General features: G+C 41.2%; 1 protein-coding gene across 2 annotated transcripts in view; it reads right to left on the reverse strand.

Moving 5' to 3' along the window:
• The window catches only part of MAP7 (microtubule associated protein 7), a 166,062-nt gene that overhangs the window by 143,993 nt on the left and 9,341 nt on the right, over positions 1 to 12,728 (reverse strand). Inside the window, exon 1 of one of the 2 annotated variants that reach the window (XM_060283920.1) lies at positions 2 to 234. The exons of the other annotated variant lie outside the window; for it this stretch is intronic. The gene's annotated coding sequence lies outside the window, so the exon portion shown is untranslated. Of the gene's footprint in view, position 1; positions 235 to 12,728 lie in introns of those variants that run through there. 2 annotated transcript variants of the gene reach the window in all.

Raw genomic sequence — 12,728 nt, forward strand, 5'->3', positions numbered from 1 at the left:
CCTGCTCAATCAGATCCCAGCTTCTCCCTCCTGCTGCGGCACCTTTTCCCAATCTTCTTTTCCTGCTACGGCACAGTAAAATATTCAGCACACACAGCACAGAAGGGAAAATAGGAGATGCTGCCGTTAACAGTTGCCCTGACAACCCTGACTTATCCTAATCAAGGAGGGCTGGGAGCGGCTCCATCTCCCCGGTGGAGCCGCCAGCCTGCCGGGATGCTGGTCCTGGGAACTTGCCAGCAGAGGGTTACAGCGTGAGGCGAGCAGCCCAGACGCTGGGCAGCTCCCTCTTCCAGTCGGCGGCCGGAGTAGCAGGAGGGGAGGAAAATGCAGTTTTGCTTGCACAGGCAGCAGTGGACCCCAGCTGGGAGAAAGGGGCTCAAGGCAAGACGGCGTTTTCTTCTTTTGGGGGGCCAGGTTTTCCATCGTGATAATGATTGCGAGCCCCTGGATAAATGAAGGCATGGCTGGTACCCCACAGCTCGCTTCACACTCAGTAACACATCCCAGTTTCCCTGACATTCTTACAACCCCAGAGTCTGTATAAACGCAGGCTTGGTGGCAACTGTCCTGAGGACCAGTGCGGCCCTGTACCCAAGACCCTCCAGGGAAGAGAACTGTGCCTGTTCTCACAGAGACCACAATCTGGAATACCCCTTCTGCAAGTCTAGCCGAAAGGACAGAAATGAGACACTACGATCCTCCAATGGGAAAAAAGCTGCCTTGATTATATCCAGCAAACTCCCCCCAGTGCCCACTGCTCTGGGCGAGTCCCTAACAGCAATGCTGAGCAAGTCTCAACACTTGACCCAATTTTAGTTCTTTTCTGGACTGATTTCTCCAAAGCACACCATCAAGTGATTATTGTTTTCTCCTGAAATAAGCTTTCTCACTTTATAAGACTCTCCATTTCTAGGCTGCCTAAAATTTATACTGTGTGCAAAAAACCCTAAATATACAATAAATGACACTAAAAAGTCAACCTCCAAATTAAGAAAATAATCTTTGTTCTTTTTGTTTCTGCCTTTTAATCAAATTCAAGTCAGCTTAGAAAGTCCAAAGCAATCCTCTTGCTCCCAGCCTACTCTTATTTTTTTCTCAATCCTTAAACTTATCCAAGAGGGGACGCAGGGACTTTGAGGCGAGGTAAATATCCTCTCTAAATCCTTTGCATGGAAGAGCAACTTCAGACAATTCACTATCCTCTCGGTACCTCAGTTTTCTCTGTAAAATTGCGGTGATGACATTTCTCTCATAGGATTAGGGGCAAGGATTGAATGATGGTGGCGCTATCGCAGTGAGAAGTGCTTAATAAATACCAGCTGCTTTAATTACATCTTAGAATACATTGTTGTAACTAGTTCATTTTTGCTTCATAATTATTTAAGGTGTTTCCAGTTCAACTGTCAACTCCATCAAGGGACACTTCTGCTTTTTATCTACTTATACTGCCCAGTCTCGGACTGGAAAGGTACTAAACGGTTAGCAAATCCCTGCTGGAAAAAAATAGATAAATCTTCAGAAATCTTTCCCTGCAAAGGCTGGGAGATTTAATTAAGTCAACATGTTTAGATTTGTGGCTTAGAGAAACACAGGAAATTTCATATATGGAGTTTATTTAAAATCATGTTAACCTGTGATGTAGGCATTTGGAATAAAAGACTGGGAAACGAGCTGAATGGGTCTGAGAAGGCATCTGAATCAGCATCATTTTACACACAAAGAGGCTGAGGCCCACGGAGTGAAGTTTCTTGCCCAAGTCAAATGTTAGTTGGCAGTAAGTCTACGATGAAAATTTAGATTCTCTTCTTCCTACTCCAGTTCTTCTCCTTCTGACAAATACTTGGCCTACAAGGTTTAGAATCCTAGACCCCTCTTCAACTTCTACAGAGATGGCAAGATGTGGAGAGGAAAGGAAAGGGAGGAGCCATGCCTTGAAATAAACAGTGGATACAAACTGGTTAATGTATTTCCATAACCTTCTGTAACTGGTAAACTTTTTTCTGAATTAAATAATTTTTTATTTCCTATTTATTTTTCTTTAATCAGATGATCAATAAACACAGGCCAATTATCACACATAAACATATTTATGAAATATTTTCAAATCTACTTTAGTTTCTTTTATTTCTAGAGAATCAGGCTAGCACTTACAAAAGCAACATACACACAAAGTATAGTTGAAACTAGCTTTTGGTAGAGAAAATGAAAATCAGTGTCTTGGGCAAATAACAGATTTCATTCAGAAATATTCCTCATCCAAGTAAAGCTAACAGCTTCTGATCATCTCCATTGAGTTTAATAAAAGTATTACTGAAAGAAATCAAGAAAAAGGACCTTTTTCTCCACCTTCCAAATAAAAAAATGAAAATGATAATATTTATACATTGTCCTAGGATGACAACAAAAATCCTTCCCAAGAGAGGTTTTTGAAAGGCAAAGTGGGCGCTCAAATTCAAATGACCTCTGCAGAAGATGTCCATTCCATTACTTTCAAGGATGGCCTCAGTCATTTTATGGAGAAATGCAACAGCAAAGCAAATACTACTTAGCGTTTAAGTTGTCCAGACAAGATTACAAATTTCGGGAAGGAGTGCTCCTTGAGGTCTGTGGCTGCACTCAAGGCACCCAGCAGAATGAAGGTCCCGGGGAAGAGAGATCACAGGACAGCCCAGCTCTACCACCCAGTCCAGGCAATCAATGGTTTTCCGCTTCTGTTAACTTCAGTGGAATACCCCTCAGTGACACAGACCGAATTTTTCATGCTCTAGCCTGAGGGTCTCCTGGAGAATTTTGATTTGTCTCAAAATCTGAAAACCACCAAAATGGCTGTTTTGCTTTGTTTTTAAAAGAATACGAGTTATACTTAAAATCACTTATTGGGGGAAACGAAAGGCTACCAAAGGAGGTCAGAGGTTGCCACCATCATGTAACCCATAAGGCAAGGAAGCCTCAAGAACAGGAATATAATAGCCCATCATCTGGGAACATGTTCAACTTTATGTCTGACGCTGTGCTAGGTGCGTTAGATATGTTATCTTTGTTAGTTACAATAACCCCAAGAGAGAGGAGTCACCACCTGACAGATCAGGAAACTGAGGCTTGAGAGGTTCAAGTTAACACAGCTAGTTAAATCACCGGGTCAGGATTAAACCTAGGCCCATCTGCTCTAACGCCAAGATGCTTTCATCCTGCTGCCCTGTCAATCCTGACTCCAGCACCAACTAACTGCATCTCAGTCACAGCTGGGACTAGTCACAGGGAAGCAAACAGCTCAAGATCAAATAATCATAATAAAGGATTCTTTTCCTACCCATGAAGTACACATTTCTTACCTCATTTAAGACATATGAAAACATTTGAGATTAGTTTCTTAAATGCTCAAACCCAGCCTTTAACAGATACAGGGGTTAAGTTATATAATTCCAGGACTGCTGTGGCTTGATCCCTGTAGGGGCAGAGCTTGGGGCTATAGTCTTCTCCTTTTTACACTCTGACCCCAAATAAAAGCAAATGTGGAAAGGGGGATAGTGAGACCTTAAATTTAAATATCCCCAGAAGTAAAACGAATACCACTGTGAATTTCTTTACTGTTCCTCAGCACGAATAAGTGTTTTCAGTGTGGCACAATTGCCGTTGCATGCTGCCTGCAGATATAGGAGCTTAATTCAGTTCTCATGGGAACTGGGGCAGGTAGACTTCCGAGAGTCAACCAGGTTTTGCGACTGTTTTGTTTAAATTGTTAAAATAGCAAGTGATATAGTAACGGAGACCTTGTATAAACGAGAGAAATGAGACACTGCCTGGTGTAAAAGGGTAGATTTTTACAACTAGCCTGGCTTTGTACAGAAAAAAAAAGTTTCAGAACAATCACAAAATGTACTCACAATCATAGGTGGAAAGTGGTACCACTCATCACTGCTATGAACCAAACAGGTCAACAGGCCCTTGAGCAGCTGCTGTTCCCACCCCACCCACAGCCCCACTCCCTTAGTACACAATGAATTTATGTCTCTCTGTCCTTCTACCCTGGCTGCCTGGCACCAACCCATGCACATGAAACCGAGTTAAACTTGCTGATCTAGCAGGGAAGTCAGCTCATGACTTGGGCCTTGCTGTCACGATGTTAAATAAAGGACTAAATACATGTAGGCACACGCATCCGAACATACACCTTCAGGCTTCTGTTCACATTTATGCTTCCTAAGCTTTTATTTTGTGACCATAAAACTGGAAAATAGCATAGCCCCTGAGTGCATTTAAGAATATCCTCTTGCAAAGAGAAATCTGTTTAACCAGTGAGAACGTATACCTAGATTTTTCTTTCTACAAGCCTAGTGAGCTTTACAGAAACATTACTGAAATGGTAAAGAGGCTGATTTGTACTAATCAAGTGCTGTAGTTGAAAACAAAAATTATTACTGCTGGATTGAATGGTCAGTCACTAGTAAATTACAGTTCTATATCTATATTAGTTAGTTACTTTTCAATGGGGCCCAGGAGGACCAAAATGCTTTCCCACATTTCTATATTAGAGGAGATGATTAATTCTTCAAAACTACTGGACTTCAGTCATCTTTTAAATTCTCTATGCATCTCCCCCAAAGTAAGCTGCAATTTACTTCTAGCAGGAGTTTTAGAAATCCACGTGTTAACGTAATATTTATAAAAACCTCAGCATCGTTTGAAAATGACAAAGCCAGCATAGGTTGACACGAACTCAAACAACCCCTAGGGAACAAAGGGTCCCAGCAGGTTCTTTGCCATCCCCATCCTTGACGTTAAAGGGCTCCCTTACAGTTTCCTAGGATGACGCCACTTCCTGATGGCCTCTGTGGCAATAAAGGCACAATATTCTGCCATCCTGCAGCATTATGCAGAGCTTCCGACAGGCTGCTGGACAAAGAAATACTCACAAAGGCAGACTGACACTTTGAAAGGAAAATAAAGCAGGTTTGCTTTGATCTTCCTTACCACCTTTTGTTAACAGGCTTATAAGAAAAACAGTAAACGCTACCCCAGCAGTGACGTGCCATGAACCAAGAAGTACCAGGTCCCTGCCGTGCCTTTTATAACATTTCTATAAATCTTTGCTGCATGAACACTTCGTGGTGCTAGCAGAGCCCGCTTTCCCATGTCTGCTCTGCCGTTAACAAATCTAAAACCTCCAGGGTTCGGTTATCTGAATGTAAGGTGTGGACACTAAGTCTTCCTGAAAACCCTTTCCTAAACATTATGTATCACTAGCTAAGTTGCAAATATTATAAAAACGCCACATTAAACGTTAACCCAGTAACATATGCTAGAATGCCTTTAGGGCCTCCGGTTCATTATTCTCAGTGATAATACTTTATTAATGTACATTACATGGACTTCTGAATTCCTTGACCAAAGTTAAAATGTGCACAGAAGCTCCTTTCCTCTAATAGCAACATCCTTATTAGTTTAGACATGCAACTTTACAGATTCAAACTGAGGCACAGAAACCAATCACTGGATTCAACAGAAGAATCAGATGCCCAGGGTAGTGTTTCTAAAAGTTACCTAATCCACCACTGGTCTGTGAGCAAGTCACATGTTTAATTTTTGAGACGCACAATTAGAAAGATAAGAAATGGGTTCCCTGTCTTGCTTTAGGACTGGTGAGATGTCAAGGATGCGAGATGGGGTGCTTTGGAGGATGACACTGGAGGGCAGGCAGCAGCCAAGTCATGTAATTGTTCTGCCACCAAAGACAAGGAGTCATTGAGGGGTGTTGATGGCTAAATGTGTGATCCAGGCAGGCCAGTCTGGCAGCTGGTGTTGGATGGGTTGGAAGGGAGAAGGAGTGAGACTTGAGAAAAACTTGTCACATGATAACTTGGTCCAGGTGGAGAAAAGAGATCTCAACCGGTGGCTGGGGAGACAGAAGGCAAAAGACAGGAAGACAAGAATCATTCATTCACTCATGGCTTTTGTTGTTGTTTTAAACAGGTATTCCCCGGCATGTGGAAGACTTATTTCAGGGGAATGAGCGTGGATACCAAACGCCCTCAATAGTCCAAATAAAAGCTGTGAAGCGAGCAGTGGGAAGGAAAGGAGGTTAATGTTCTTATAAAAGATTCAGATGAGAACGAGGGCTTTATATCTGTAGATAAAACAAAGCTGAGAGATGGCTAGAATCAGGACCAAAATTATCTAACAGACTGAAATAATGGACGATAGCTAAAAAGATTCATTTAGTCGTGATAACTACGAACACCTCTTATTACATTAAAAAGGAACAACTGCACAGGTACAAAGTGAAGACCTACCCAAGCTTTAGCAGATACAAGGAAGGAGGGCCCTCGGACAGTACGCTCACTACACTTCAGTGTGATGAGGCAGTAAAAATCCTAACAGCATCATGGGCGGTATCAGCAGAGAGCCAGCATGCTGAGTCAGCGGAACAGCCTTCTTTATTTTTTGGTCCTCACATCACATGGTCTGAGCTAGATATTTCCAATGGGATGATAAATTAGAACATATTCAGAAGAGAACAACCTAGGATTTATCATACAGATCCTAAGCCATAACACAGGAGGATTGTTTGAAAGAAAGTACATTTTCTCTAGAGAAAATAAGACTCTGGAAGAATAAAATAAATGAATTAAAGGTTAACTTTCAGTGTAGTTCAAGAAGAGAGACTGAGGTCCGGTGACTGGAAGTTACCGGAATGTAACGAGCTGTGCTTTCCATCACTGAGGACTGCCGTGCACAAACACTGATCTGGGGCGATGTGTTGGATTAACGCACTGTGTACGGGTTGGATTTTTAGACTTTAGAGTCCCTTCTGATCCTGAGATTCCGTGACCTGGTGAAAATGGAAACTAGAGTTATATCCCCACGGGAAAACAGTCAGGCAGAAAGAAAAAGCCTGAGAGATTCAGATAGCCCTTTTCCTTGCAGTCACTGTATCTCTATACTTAAAACTTCACAGGGCTTCACTTTGTGGGAAGCTCTGCAGTTGTATTGTTTTACTCATTCGACTGATGCCCCCCAGAGGTTTTAGACGTAAAGCTAAATAACAAAAACAATGGAAGCCCCGCTCAGTGGGTGTTTCCGTGGGTGTTTTGGATAGAAGAGGCCCACTCTACAATTTCTGCACCTGCAGCTTGCAGGCCTCTCTCCTCTCCTACCCACCCACAAATTAATGAAAACGTACTGTGTGAAAAACGCTGGGGAAGAGGGGATAAAGGTGAATAAGATATACAGGTTTCCCTTAACGGCACAATTTATTATGGATGGCTCACTGTGGCTACATGACTTGAGAGATAAGATACAAAGGTTTGGAGTGAAAAGCAATTAAGTATAAACCAATTCAGTATATTACTTTATGGACATTTTAAGGAGAACGATAGTCCTAAGTCTTTCGGTCAGTAAAAACATACATCATAGTAATTTGTCGTGGACAACATGCACAGAGAGAAGATTTTTGTCATGATTTTAAAGACACTGACGCGTTACTGTTGGTTAAATTTAAACAAGTTTTACCTGCAGAAATTCTCTCACAAATAACCTGCAATAGCTTGCCATGCATATCCTTTTGAACACTTTCTTATGTACAAATTAAAATGTTTGTTGCGTTCTCCAAAAATGTGTCCGTATATTTCTGTACCTGCAGTGTAGTAAAGGTTTAGATGAAACCCCATAATTATAGTGGCATACTGTCACGTAGGTTTCAAGCAGCAAAATAAACAGTGCAGCTCAGAAAAGAAAAAAAAATTGGAGACGCCAAGAACAATGTGTTTCAGACTGTACTGAGACTTCCCTCCAATCCTTATCCTTTGCTGCTCTGCTGCTCTTCCCAATTCACTCTCCTAAAACTAAAACTGACATCAATTACGATTTTTTTTCCAATTTAGGAAGGCTTAATAACCTCTTTTTACCTTTAGATTAAAATTTTCTCTCTTAAAAAGTAATCTAAGTGTTTTGAATATTTCTGGGGCAAACCCTTGATTTTCTTTCTAAGGGTCAACGTATCACGGTCAGGGTTCTCCAGAGACACAGAACACAGAATAAAAAAAAACCCACAGAATAGTACTTTTGGTTCTGTGTCTCTGGAGAAAAATACATAAAATGTATATAAAGAGATTTATTTTAAGGAAAAATAGCTGCTGCGATTGTGGAGGCTGGCAAGTCCAAAATTGTAGGGAAGGTCAGTAGGCTAAAACTCAGGCATGATTTCTATACTATAGCCTTGAGGCAAAATTCCTCCTTCTCTGGGAAACCCCTGAAGGCCTTCAATGATTGGATCAGGTCCCCTAGATTATCGAAGGTAATCTATTTTACTTAAAGTCAACTGACTGTAAATGTTAATCATATCTGCAAAATACCTACACAGCAACATCTAGCCTAGTGTTTGACCAAACAACTGGGCACTGTAGCCTAGCCAGGTTGACACATATAATTAACCATCTCGGTCAGTGACCCCAGAGAGATCCAGACACTCTATCCCACACTGAAATCAACATGCTGCAAATGAAAGCATGCCAGTCAAAAGTCTATGTGTCAATGATCATAACCTTCATTGAATAGGCCGGATACTATCTACTCAAATCATTTCCCAATATTGCAATGCTCTGTTAAAATAATATTCATAAACTGGGGACAGGACACCTCAGAGTAGACCTATCAAATCCCCCTATATATTTTCACTAATGATCTGTCACTGAGAAGCCAATACCGTTTGGCTTCAAAGCATCAAATAAACCCTTTTTATCATTATAAGAACTAAGCAGTCTGGTTGTCTCAACATTAAGTGGTTTAGAAAGTACAGATAAGAACGTTAAAAGAAATCCTTCCCACTGTTTCAATTAGAAGAAACTATAGTATGTAGATATATGGATGAGGGGGTGGTGAAATAAAACATGCTTTTCATGAGAAGGTAAATGAGGTACTAAACTTTATACATTTATTGACTTATTTGTTAATTAGAACCAACTCTGACTAAAGAAGAATTATACAATTCTCTGGCATAGTTCTGAAATCAACCTAGAGGAAAGAAGTGACTAACAGAAATGCTAAATTATATGATCAGGGTGGGTAGATTTGAGGTTTGGTCATTTTCATTCAGTGAAGGCCCACACTGAAAAGGATTAGCACATCCATTGTAACTGTCAGCAACCAACCAGAACACCAAAAACCTTAATCTAAATGATACAGGTAAGGAGAAGTATACTTGGGGTTAGCAAGCCCAGAAGCTTTTAATATTTGCAACTGCTAAGCCAAAGATGTTCCTAGTGCAACAATGATCACTTTTTAATAAAAGATACGAAGCATTAATTTCCATGTAGATACTGCTAGCAACCCAGTTCATTTTTTGGTAAATACAGCTTCTTTTAATCTTGCCTGACCTAGGGCCATGGAGATTTTAGGGGGCTCTTATATAGAAATAAATAACATCTCAGAAGGATGAACATGTTGATAAGGACACTTAGGGCGCTCCAAACCTCATCTCTAATACCTTTTACCTTTCATATTCGTGTTCTAAGCCCTTGCTTTAAAACTCATGTAAACTTCAGACAGGCATCTGAGGAAGGATTATAATGCCAAAGACTTGGCGAACTTCCTAAACCACCACAAATGGACCATTTTACCTTTTATCATAAGGCAAAACGGCTACACTACCACCGCTGAAGGTACTAAAATCTTTGACGTGCTTAAAAAAAAAAAAAGTTGTTCCAAACACATGCAATATTGCAGTAAAGGAATCAAAGTCATAATAAAAAATCTCTCCTCCCTCCCAAATTTTTTTTGCTGGAGACAGTACTAGCTGGTTTCCATACAGGCAGAGAGGAAAAGACTTGCCCTGAAACCCCTAAAACAAGAAGCACCCCCTCCCCGCTTAGAGCCCAGAGTCAGGCTGCTTCCAGCCCACTGGAAAAAGACCTTGTTCTTGTTTTCTGTTTACAAACAAGAAGAGGGTGGTTTTTGTTTAGTTTGATTTAAACCAGAGCTGTTTGTTTTAAAAACAATTGCAATGATGCAAATTGTTCCATGAACAGGTTTCCAGATAGGTACGTCAATATAGAAAATGATTTGCTCTGTACAGCAAGAAGTCACTGCACACTTCACAGCTAGTGTGGAACTGGACTTCACAGGTGTCTAAAGGCCGTACGCCGAGTCCTACTTCTGAAACAGGAGCCAGATGTAGAACAAACACCCTTTTTCTCCTTCCTTCTGACATTCTGTGCTCCTCCTCTTCCAAAACCTTCTTCAGTGAAACCCTGCCCGCCTTCATAAGGACATGTGATTCTAATCACACATATGGTTTAGGATTTGTGTTGCACAAGTTGGTGGATGACTGGGACCATTTTTTTTTTGCCTCCATGCTCAGCGAGTAGCAGGCAAACGTTGAACCAGATCGGTTTGTAAATAAATGGGATGACATTCTCAAAGCTGAGTACTTCGGTTACAGCTGGACCACCAAGAATTCAATCAGAAATGCCAATCTAGTGTTCTTTCCTGTGAGGATTCATTGGATAAGATTATGGGGTTTTTCTATTCAAAGGCATTTGCCCTCTCATAGGTCCCCTGGACTAAAAATGGCTCCAGCTCCCTTTTCTCAATTTATTTTAACGCTTCCCTTCTACTGTAGAGCTATTTCTTCTACTTGTACTTCCTGATACTCTGCCAGGGACTTATGCAAAGTCACCGTACAAAGCATGAGGATGTATCTTTTTATATACACAATAAGGGCATCTTCACAGTTTGTGAAACTTCTCACGAAAGTTTGTGGAAGGCAAGCTGTATATGCTTCGTCTATTTTTCTCATAGAGAAACATTCAGTGAAGTGACAGTGACTTGTGACGGAAATAACAGACCTGGCAAGTCCATCTTTTTGGTTTAAAAAGAACGGAAGTCTGTCTTTCATTTAAAGTGCAATAATTCTGTAGCAATCATACTTTAAGAACTTAAAACTTAGAACGATGATATAGTAATAAAAAACACTTTTAAATACCATAAAAATGAAACAAAAATAAGGCAAGAAGGGCTGACCTGGACGTCCAACTCAATTACACCAGAATCCACGAATCTCACAGGCCAGTGTGTAGCAAGCTACTACCGGAAGGTTTTGTGCATCATTTTGACAGGTGGAAAGCACCATTGTGCTTTGATGATGCTTCCCATACCTGAGCCAAGCCAATGGCCCTGTGATCACAGCTGCAGTCAGGCCTAAATCAGCATTACATTTGTATTCTCATTAAGGAGACTTACAATTATAAATAAAAATTTGCTTAAGGGAGAAATTTAGCATGCCAGGGTACATCCACAGTTTCAGTGACGCAGTACCAATCCTTAATAATCAGGACCACAATAATTATAACACTTCATGCTGACGCTGTGTCAGGCACTTATCTATGTACGTTACATGCATCAACTCATTTAATCCTCACCCTGTGAGGCTGGTACCACTATCTCTGTTTTAAAAAGGAAGAAACTGAGGAAGACGAATGGTCAAATGACTTGCCCAACATCCCTTAGGTTGTGCGTCGGGAGCGGGGGAAGAGATTGCAACCCAGGCGGTCAGACCCCAGAGTCCCAGCACAAAGTAATAGTTTAGCATTATCCCTAACTAACTTGGTAGTCAATTTTTGAGACCTATAGCTTCACACGTGCTCAGTTTCAGTATAATCTTGAGGGGGGGGGGAAAGAATCAAAGATACTTTCTCCAGGGATCACAGCCATTCCATCTCCCCTACTGCCCTTTTCCTTTTGGTCCTGGATTTTTACAGCTGTGCAGACGCCAGCTGCAAGGAGGAGAAAAGAGGAAACCAGTTCTGCCAAAGGTGAGCTCTCCCTGGAAGGGCTTCAAATCACAACGGATGGCATCACAAAACCTCACAAGCACACACAGATGCAACTCAGAAGCGCGTCTAGACGTTCTGACACACAGAGCCAGAGCTATTCATGTGAGGTGATGTTCAAAGCCATAGATGTGAATAATACCGCTGAGAAAAAATGCAAAGTGAGAAGAGCAGAGGTTACCAGACTGAGCCTTCGGTAGAGTAATATCTAATGATGAGAAAGAAGAGAGGCGAAGGAAGGAAAGTTTAGCCCAGAGGGTATTAGCGTCAGTGCAGGCAGAAGGCGGAAGGGGAGAGCATCACGGTGAAGGTCATGCTTGAGTCAAGTATTTACAGACAGAAGAAACAAGGGCTGGTCTCCAAAGCCAGGCATCTGGTGATTAGAGTTCATGGGTCACCATGAAAATCTCTGGGAAAAGTATATAATTTTCTACAAAGAGAACCCTTTAATTATCTATCCGAAACTGACCTTTCCTTGTTTTGAGGAGGGGGGAGAGGAAGGCAGTGTAACAACAAAGCAAAGTAGACAAAAAGAAAGCTAACTACCTAACATTTTGTCTACCTGAACATATTCAGACATAAAAGTGCATAAATATGTCCTGGAATATATGTGTACATAATACTTGGCTATTCAAGTGGACTCATACCCATATTCACTTCTACCTTTCCTTCAAAAAAAATTACTGGGTAAAATAAGAGATAATGTGAGTAAACTCACTAGATTGGGGGCAGTAGCCATTACGATTTTCCAGGTGGTTTTTATAAGATATACTCGACACCTCCGAATCAAACCTAAGGTCAAATGGAAGAGCACTAAATAGGAAATGGATCTCAAGTAGTTTTCGACCTTGACTCCACACTGCAACCACCTGGGGAATTTAAAAAATACTGCCACCTGGC

Source organism: Globicephala melas, chromosome 14 (assembly GCF_963455315.2).
Source record: "Globicephala melas chromosome 14, mGloMel1.2, whole genome shotgun sequence".
NCBI classification, from domain to species: domain Eukaryota; kingdom Metazoa; phylum Chordata; class Mammalia; order Artiodactyla; family Delphinidae; genus Globicephala; species Globicephala melas.